An 8,146-nucleotide genomic window follows, 5' to 3' on the forward strand; every position below is an offset into this window, starting at 1 on the left:
TAAGAAGCTAAGCCATATCGCAATTTCTGTATATAACCATTTCTCTGTAGTAAGAAAGCCTGATCAGATAGGCGGATGGAAGCAAGAAAACGGTTAGCAATCAAATCCATTTCTCGATTTAATTGAAGCATAAAATTCATTTTTTTGTACAAATTTTGATAAATAAATTGAACATTGTATAAAAATTGGAGCTTAGAGAGCTGAAAGTTGTTAGATAATTTGGAGTTGGAGGCAAAACGGATGAAAATGTCCATCTTAACAATATATATTTTTCAACAAATTTAATTCATTTAACTTTTTGTACCAAATTAAGAAACAAAACGAAATTTTATTTATTTTTGGAATCTTTCACAAATAGTTTGAGGATGACTCGGGTTTATTCAAGACTATGAACTTTCTTTTTATATAGTTTTATAATTTTTATTAAAAGGCCAGTAAATATAATTACCTATACATTATTTTTTATCCATTTACTTTCACATAAGTATTGATGGTTTAAAATGAGTTATAAAGTACTTTATTTGTTTTTTTATTGTGCTCAATTGAATTTTAAAACATGTCATTAAAAAAAGAACTATACATAAGTCGATTGAAGAAATTCAATAGAGCAACCTTAGTTAGAACATAGTTTTTTTTATGGTCAGTGAATTTTTTAGGATAAATTAGTCAGAAATAATAACGATGATATAAATTTCAAAATTAGTAGCTGATTTAGTTAAGAAAATAGATTGAAAAATGAGAATCTTAAAAAAAAAAAGCAAATTACTCTAAACCCCCCCTTACGTTTGTCATAATTCACAGTTTGATACCCCTTATTTGAAAATCAAACAATTTGGTACCTCAATTTTAATTTTATAAACTATAAGGCCCTTCTGTTAGTTCCGTTACTAATTTGAAATTTACTTTCAAACGATTTAACACTTAAGTCTCAATTATATAAGCGATTTGGTATCTCATTTTCAATTATGTAAATAATTTGGTACTTCATTTTCAAACGATTTGGTACCTCACATTTCATTCCGTTAACGATTTAGTACATATATCTAACAGAAGGGTCTTATAACTTATAAAATCAAAATGAAAATACCGAATCGTTTAATTTTTAATTAATGGATTACAAACTGTGAACTATGACAAATGAAGGGAGCTTAGAATAATTTACTCTAAAAAAATCAGCTAATGGGTCCAGAGAGGATTTGCTGGAAGGTACTGTACCGTAACATTTTATGGCTTGTAGGATGCAGCTGACGTGTCATGCAATATGAAAAATAACCACCACTTCATTCAAATAAATGCATGAAGATTTGATGGAGACTTGATGTAATTAGAAAATTAATTAATAGTAGTAAACATTTCTGCTATACATTAATATTTACATTTTTATTATATACTTCCTTATTTTAAATATAGACCGTTTGGATAAATATACAAATTTCAAAAATATATTTTAATTTCAATATAAAAAAAGACATAAATTATTCATCAAGAAAAAGAGAGAGAAGGAGATTCAAATTCTCGATTGTGGAGAATGTCATAAGCATTCATATCGTAAAATCAATTTTCGACAGAATAAATAATACATATATAACATAATCATAATCATATTATAATACTAAATTCAATTTCAACTATGTTATTTATATCCATGATAATTTTTTACTTATAACATATTTTATATGTGCAATTAATAAAAATAATGATAGTTGAAAATACTAGAAAATACTTAGTTTTGTAATTTAGTAATCTAAATTAGAAAATTTATTTTCAAAAAGGGAGAAACACTTTTTTTTTTATCAAAAAAGTAGTATATTAGAATTAAGGTCAAGATGGCTCCATTGCTATTTGCTAGTGACCCAAATGGTCAAAAATGGATCCATACCCACATGACCATTTGGCTAATTTCTGGCCCATATGAGCTGCCATGGGACACAGAAATATCTCTGTTTTTGTATGTAATTAATTAGTGGTGTTAATGAGATAAATAAAAGACTAGCTTAATTAGTTAATTCAGAAATATACCATTTTGTTGGAATGTTGATGATAAATTGTTGTAGTTATAGCATATTTGATCTGTAAAATTACACATACACATTCATTTTATATTAAACATCCCCAATAAAATAACTAGATAGTAATCCCTTATTTAGAGAGATAAAGAAACCGAGTAACTATTAAAATTGTTCAAAAACTAAGTAATGAGGTGAGATTTTAAAAATTAATTTAATATATTTAATAAGAATATTAAGTATCAAACATAGTCGAAGCGGACATACATTTTATTCTGTATGTGGGATTCTGGATGATATCTGCAAATAGTGATTTAGTAGACGAACATTTTATCTGAGAGATGTCGATTTAGACTTATTTTATAATTGAAAATACATATGATACTTAAAAAAACAAAAAGCACATATATAGCTTCAAAAATTTAAAAACCTAATATAAGAATGTATCTATTTTTAAATAACATTTGCTATTCTTAACTAAATATGTAGCATTAATATTAACTAGTACAAATATATTTTACCTTCATTTTGAGTCTTTTCTATATGAAAACACATGAATTATGAGTGATCCAAGAAGGAAGAGCACATGGGTTTTATAAGGGTTTTAATTACCTTCATCATCTTTAATAAACCATGTGGTGGAAAATGAATGAGAGAAGAATGACATTCCGGCATAAATAATTAAATTAAATTTTATTCATTAAAATTAAATAGACTAATTTATTTATAATTTTATATCAATAATTTTTTTTTTCTCGATTTAAATTTTTATAAGAAAAATATATTAGAAAATTTACAAATTTGATAAAATTGATCAATACAATAGAATAAAAAAATTACGGTTAAGTCCAATCATATCCAAACCGTATTTACAAATAAAAAGTTTAACTGATAAAAATATAGTACTATTCTATACTTTAAATTATTTTAATGATATACTAGTCCATATTTTAAAAAATAAGTTATATTTTTTATAACAATGTATATAAAATTTATTAAGTTTTTTATAATAACATAAAATTTGATAGAAAGCTTTTTTATTTATTTTTTAAATTTTAGAATAATTTACATATCATAAACAAAAAATTTAGAAGACATTTCACATTTATCGATTAGAATATTCATTTTATTTGATGTTTGGATATAATTGATCCAAATCATAAAATTACTGGATCAAATGGACAAAAAAAATATTTATTTTATATTTGTCAATCTTTTCTAATAATATATAATAATTATTCACATTTTTTTTTATCATAATTGATTTTAAGAAAATCTAATTTAGTAGATTAAGTTAGATATATTTATTTTTGAGGTATATAGAAATTTATGAACCATAAATGAAGGTACATGGGTCTAGGTCATTTTACCTCGAAGGAATATTATTTAGACACAAAGACAGACTACTGACACTAGCCCTATTTTGGCACCAACAAGGACACAGGACACTTTTGCTAGCTAGCATTGTCCGTTATTATTTTAATTTTCTAAGTATAAACATTAATTTAATTTTAACTCAAAAGTATATAAGTATAATCACGTTGTTAATTATTTTTTTAATTGTTGGAATTAGGATAATTTTAGTGCACTTATCCGTACTTTTTGTTCTTTCTTTGACCATAATCACCACAATTGGACTTTATTAATTTACTAATTTAATATTTTTCTATTAGATTTAGTATTAGCTTTCTCTCATGGAAAGATATATGGACCAACATTTGGTATCTAACTAGAAGACTTATTTTACAGATAATACATGATACAATATGCATAAGAATTTGATTTCATCTTTATAGCAACTAAATAATCAACTTGCATAATCATATACATGAAGGTTTTGAGCTAGTTTTTTTTTCTTTTATAACATAAAGGTTTTGGGTTAGTTAGTTAATGTTTAAATTTCAAAAAGTATTTGATGTACAATAACAAAATTGGTTGACCTTATTAACTATCATAAAGAAAATTTTATTAGCATATTGCATTACCGTAAGTAAATTCAGTGGCGGAAAAATGCACGGGCGGAGTCATGCGTTCGCCTTAGTCGGAAGTGCAAATATTTTTTTAAAAAATATCTGATTCTAAACTATATCTTGATTGGTATGAAAAAATTGTTGAGGAAGACGAAAAGAAAAAGGAGGATAAAAATGATAGATTTGTTGTTCCACTTTTATCTCCATGCTTAAATATATATAGTTAGAGTGATTTGTCGCGGGCACATTATTTGTTATGACAATATCTTAGAATTTAATTCTTAAACTACACAAAATCACCTTTTTGAAAATAGGCTAATCACTCAAAAAAAAATCACTTTTAACCCCTTTTGTAATTATACCCCGACGTAGAATTTTTTTCAATTTTATTCTTATTTATTTTTTTGTGTTTCAATTGTACCTCCAAAGCATTAAATTGACCTCTTTTTACTTAAAATAAAGTTTAAAATAATCCTTCATTTTTAGTTTATATTTCAATTAGACCCTAATATTATTAATAATATAAAAAATGAAAGATTATTTTAAACTTTTTTTTCTAAATAAAAAGAGGTTAATTTAATACTTTGGGATACAATTGAAACATAAAAACCTAAATTAGGATAAAATTGAATTTTTTTTACATCAGAATATAATTGCAATAGGAGTTAAAGGTGAGGAGATTTTGTGTGATTAAGCCTTGAAAATATTAAAAGATTATAGAGTGGACTTCCTTTAATGTAGGAATTGTTTGATATCAAACATTTCATCTAATTAGTAGCCAAGTGATAAATCTCAGCATATTGGTACTATTATTTAATACTAGAATTACTCATAAGAAGAATTTTAGTAAAAAGTGCAATAATAAGCTAAAATTAAGAGAAAAACAAATCTTGAGCACGGGTTAAAGATTCTCGGAACGAATTGAATTTAAGCTAGTGATTCATGAAAAAACGTATTAAATTAAGCAAATTACGTTCCTCAATCTAAATAATAAGCCGGTTGAGAGTCGGTTCCATCACCAATTTTAGTTGCTAGTCCGACACCCCGGTTTGTTCTCTATGGCCGATTCGAGGCCGGACGAATTCACAAATGAATAAAACTATTCGGATTGATAAAAGGGATAAAATATCATATGTAGAAACAAGAGAAAGAAAATATTAGGGTTCAATTATTCCTAAAATTACGCAATATAAGATTGATGATGTTAGTGGTAGTGATTGATCCACGGCTTTATAAATTGAAAAACAAAATGGAAGTCTCAATCATATCTAGTATGACCATGTAGCTACTTGGTGTTGGTTTGTACATTTCAAAAGCAAAAACAAAACATATTTCAGCATCCAAAATATTAAATGCCATCATGTGGTGTGATTGACCACAATCATTTTCGATTGAGATATGTCATCTACGAAAAACCCTTCACATGGTTGGTAATATTAGTATACATGTAATTATCTACACATGTTTCAACTTTTACATTTTCATCATATAATTGCAATTAGGGTTTTATTGCCCTTCTTCTCTCTTTGTAGTTCCTTTGCTTTTTGTGGGGTTTGAGAAGTTAAAAATACCCTAAATTAATAAATAAAAAAAAAACTAAACTAAAATAAATGATTTATGGCCAAAAGTAAACAATATAAAACGATTAAAAAATTATTAAATAAATTAAGTGAAACACTGACGGGTGCAGAATTTTTATTCGAGAAACTAGAGAAGATAAAATTTTGACCAAATAAAACAGCGAGGCTTAAGTTTTTCTATGACTAAGGAATTATATATTTTTTGTACCGCAGTTACCATTGTTTATTTTTATAATTTAATAACTAAATTCTAATTTTTTCAATAATGATAGATCAATTCTCAATGAATTCAGGCAAATTATCGCTTAGGTGGTAGATTAAAATCACAAGATTTTTTCGTTGCTAGATAAGAAATTATGACCGAGATTGCGATAGTAGTTTTTGAAAAATAAAATATAAGCTGGATTTTCAAAATGGAACTAATAAAACAACAATAATTGATTTGTAAAAGCTTATAATTTGTAAACACAAAAACAAATAACCTGAAAATATTATTTTTCTAATTGTTTATTCTAAAAGACAACTAAACAACATGAATGAAATCAATAGTTACGGAAACAGAAAAACAAATCAAAGCGATTGATTTTTTTAAAAGATAGACAGTCCAGGCAGCTGAGCTATCTTTGGAAAATCTCTATCTAACTATGAGAAGCGAACTCCTACTTTCGCATCCCTAACTTGTTCTCCCGATGAATATTATGAAAATAATTAACGATTGACAGTCAGAAAAAACGGTTGCTCACTCTACCCTTTTTAGTGTTGTCTCAAGAATAATAAGTTAATAAAATTGGAAACCAATCAATTAGTACCAAAATTTAGAGTTATAAGATTTTAAACTTAAATATCAATTGATTTTACAATAAAGTACGAGACTCAAAATTCAAATTTTATTCCACACAATTAACAAGAAAACAAAAATATGACCAATATAACTCTTTTCTTTGTGATAATATGTTTCGAAAGATTTGATATGACAATGAGAGGACTCCATGAGGCATATATATAATGTATGGTTTTGAAAGAAACTACACACATAAAAAGATCTCTACGCACAAATAAACTCCATATTTTTACAGAGGATTTTCAGGTTGAAGTTCGTGTGCACGTGCAAACATGTGTGTGAATATTTGGAAGCTCGCATATGCACACAAATATTCACACGTGCCCACATGCATGTGTGATCTTTGTTAAATTAATTTAGATTCAGAGCAGTAATTAATAGTTTAGTATATGTTAATATTAATATATACTATATAGTATTGAAAACATGAAAAGTGATTAGGGTAAAATGTGACACCATGTGAATTCTAGTCAACTTATTCACTACTAGTTCTACTCCTTTCTCCAAGAAAATTTCTATTATCTCAAACAATAATGATGACCCTTTTACTCGTAAGAAATCATAACTATTCTTTAAATAGTAAGAAAATTTACTGAAATTTAGCTCGAAAATTTAACAAAATGCATGTTGATTTTAAACTATATAAGGAATTTATTTTTTAATTTAATCTTCTAATTTAGATTTATATTTTAAATTAATCAAAATTTCAAGCCAGATAATATTGAAAAATCAATCTCTATAAAATATATTCATTATCACCAAAAATAGAACTAAGGAGCATGATGAATGATTGTTCTGCAAAATTCATCTCTAATATTTTTTACATCATTTTTTTATCTTTTCATATCTTGGTTTTTTAGATTTCTTACTAATTGTTACAATTTTAACTAAAAAAATGAATTTTAATTTCTAAAGTTTATAATTTATTTGTCCAATATATTATAAATAAAAAATCTAGAAATTTGATCCATCAATTTTATAAATATATTAAAGAAAAAAATAATAAAAATAAAAAGTTTAATTGATAAAAAATAGTTTACTAACTTATTTTATGATAAATTAATTAGTATATAAATGATTATTTTTAAAAATATGCATCCAATTTTATAATTAAATTATTTTATTATTATAAAAATTATATAATTTCTAAAATTCGGATAATTATTTAAAATATCTTAAAATGTTAAAAATATTTTTACTTACAATCAAATTATTTTTAAAATTAATTGACTCACATATGAAATTATCAGTTCAAACAATTAAATTACTTTATTGAGAATATATTTATTTTTATCACAATTGTAGATATAATAATTGATTATATAATTACAACTAATAACCAATTAATTACTGGGGTGTAAGATGTTTATTTAGTACATGCATTGGTAGTTAAATGCGACGCTGCATGAATAAGCAACCACATGTTTTCCTAACTAAAATCGACTAAACACAACACATGCTATCTTTCGAACCGTATGACCAGAAATTCGTTGTTACATTTACATATATACAGTCAAATTTATTTTTGCATGTTAATCATTCTTATAGCAACAGAAATTGGACCACAGTACGTATATGAATATATATTCATAATTGACCTACCACAAGATGCATGATCATCATAACAAAATCAAACACATTAATTTAAAGTTTGCAATATGTAATTAACATCAAATCTTGTGATTAATCTTAACTTGGAATTAACTCAAGTAATCTGTTAACCATAAGAATGAAGAACAAGGTGATATA

Source organism: Mercurialis annua, linkage group LG8 (assembly GCF_937616625.2).
Source record: "Mercurialis annua linkage group LG8, ddMerAnnu1.2, whole genome shotgun sequence".
Classification (NCBI taxonomy): Eukaryota; Viridiplantae; Streptophyta; class Magnoliopsida; order Malpighiales; family Euphorbiaceae; genus Mercurialis; species Mercurialis annua.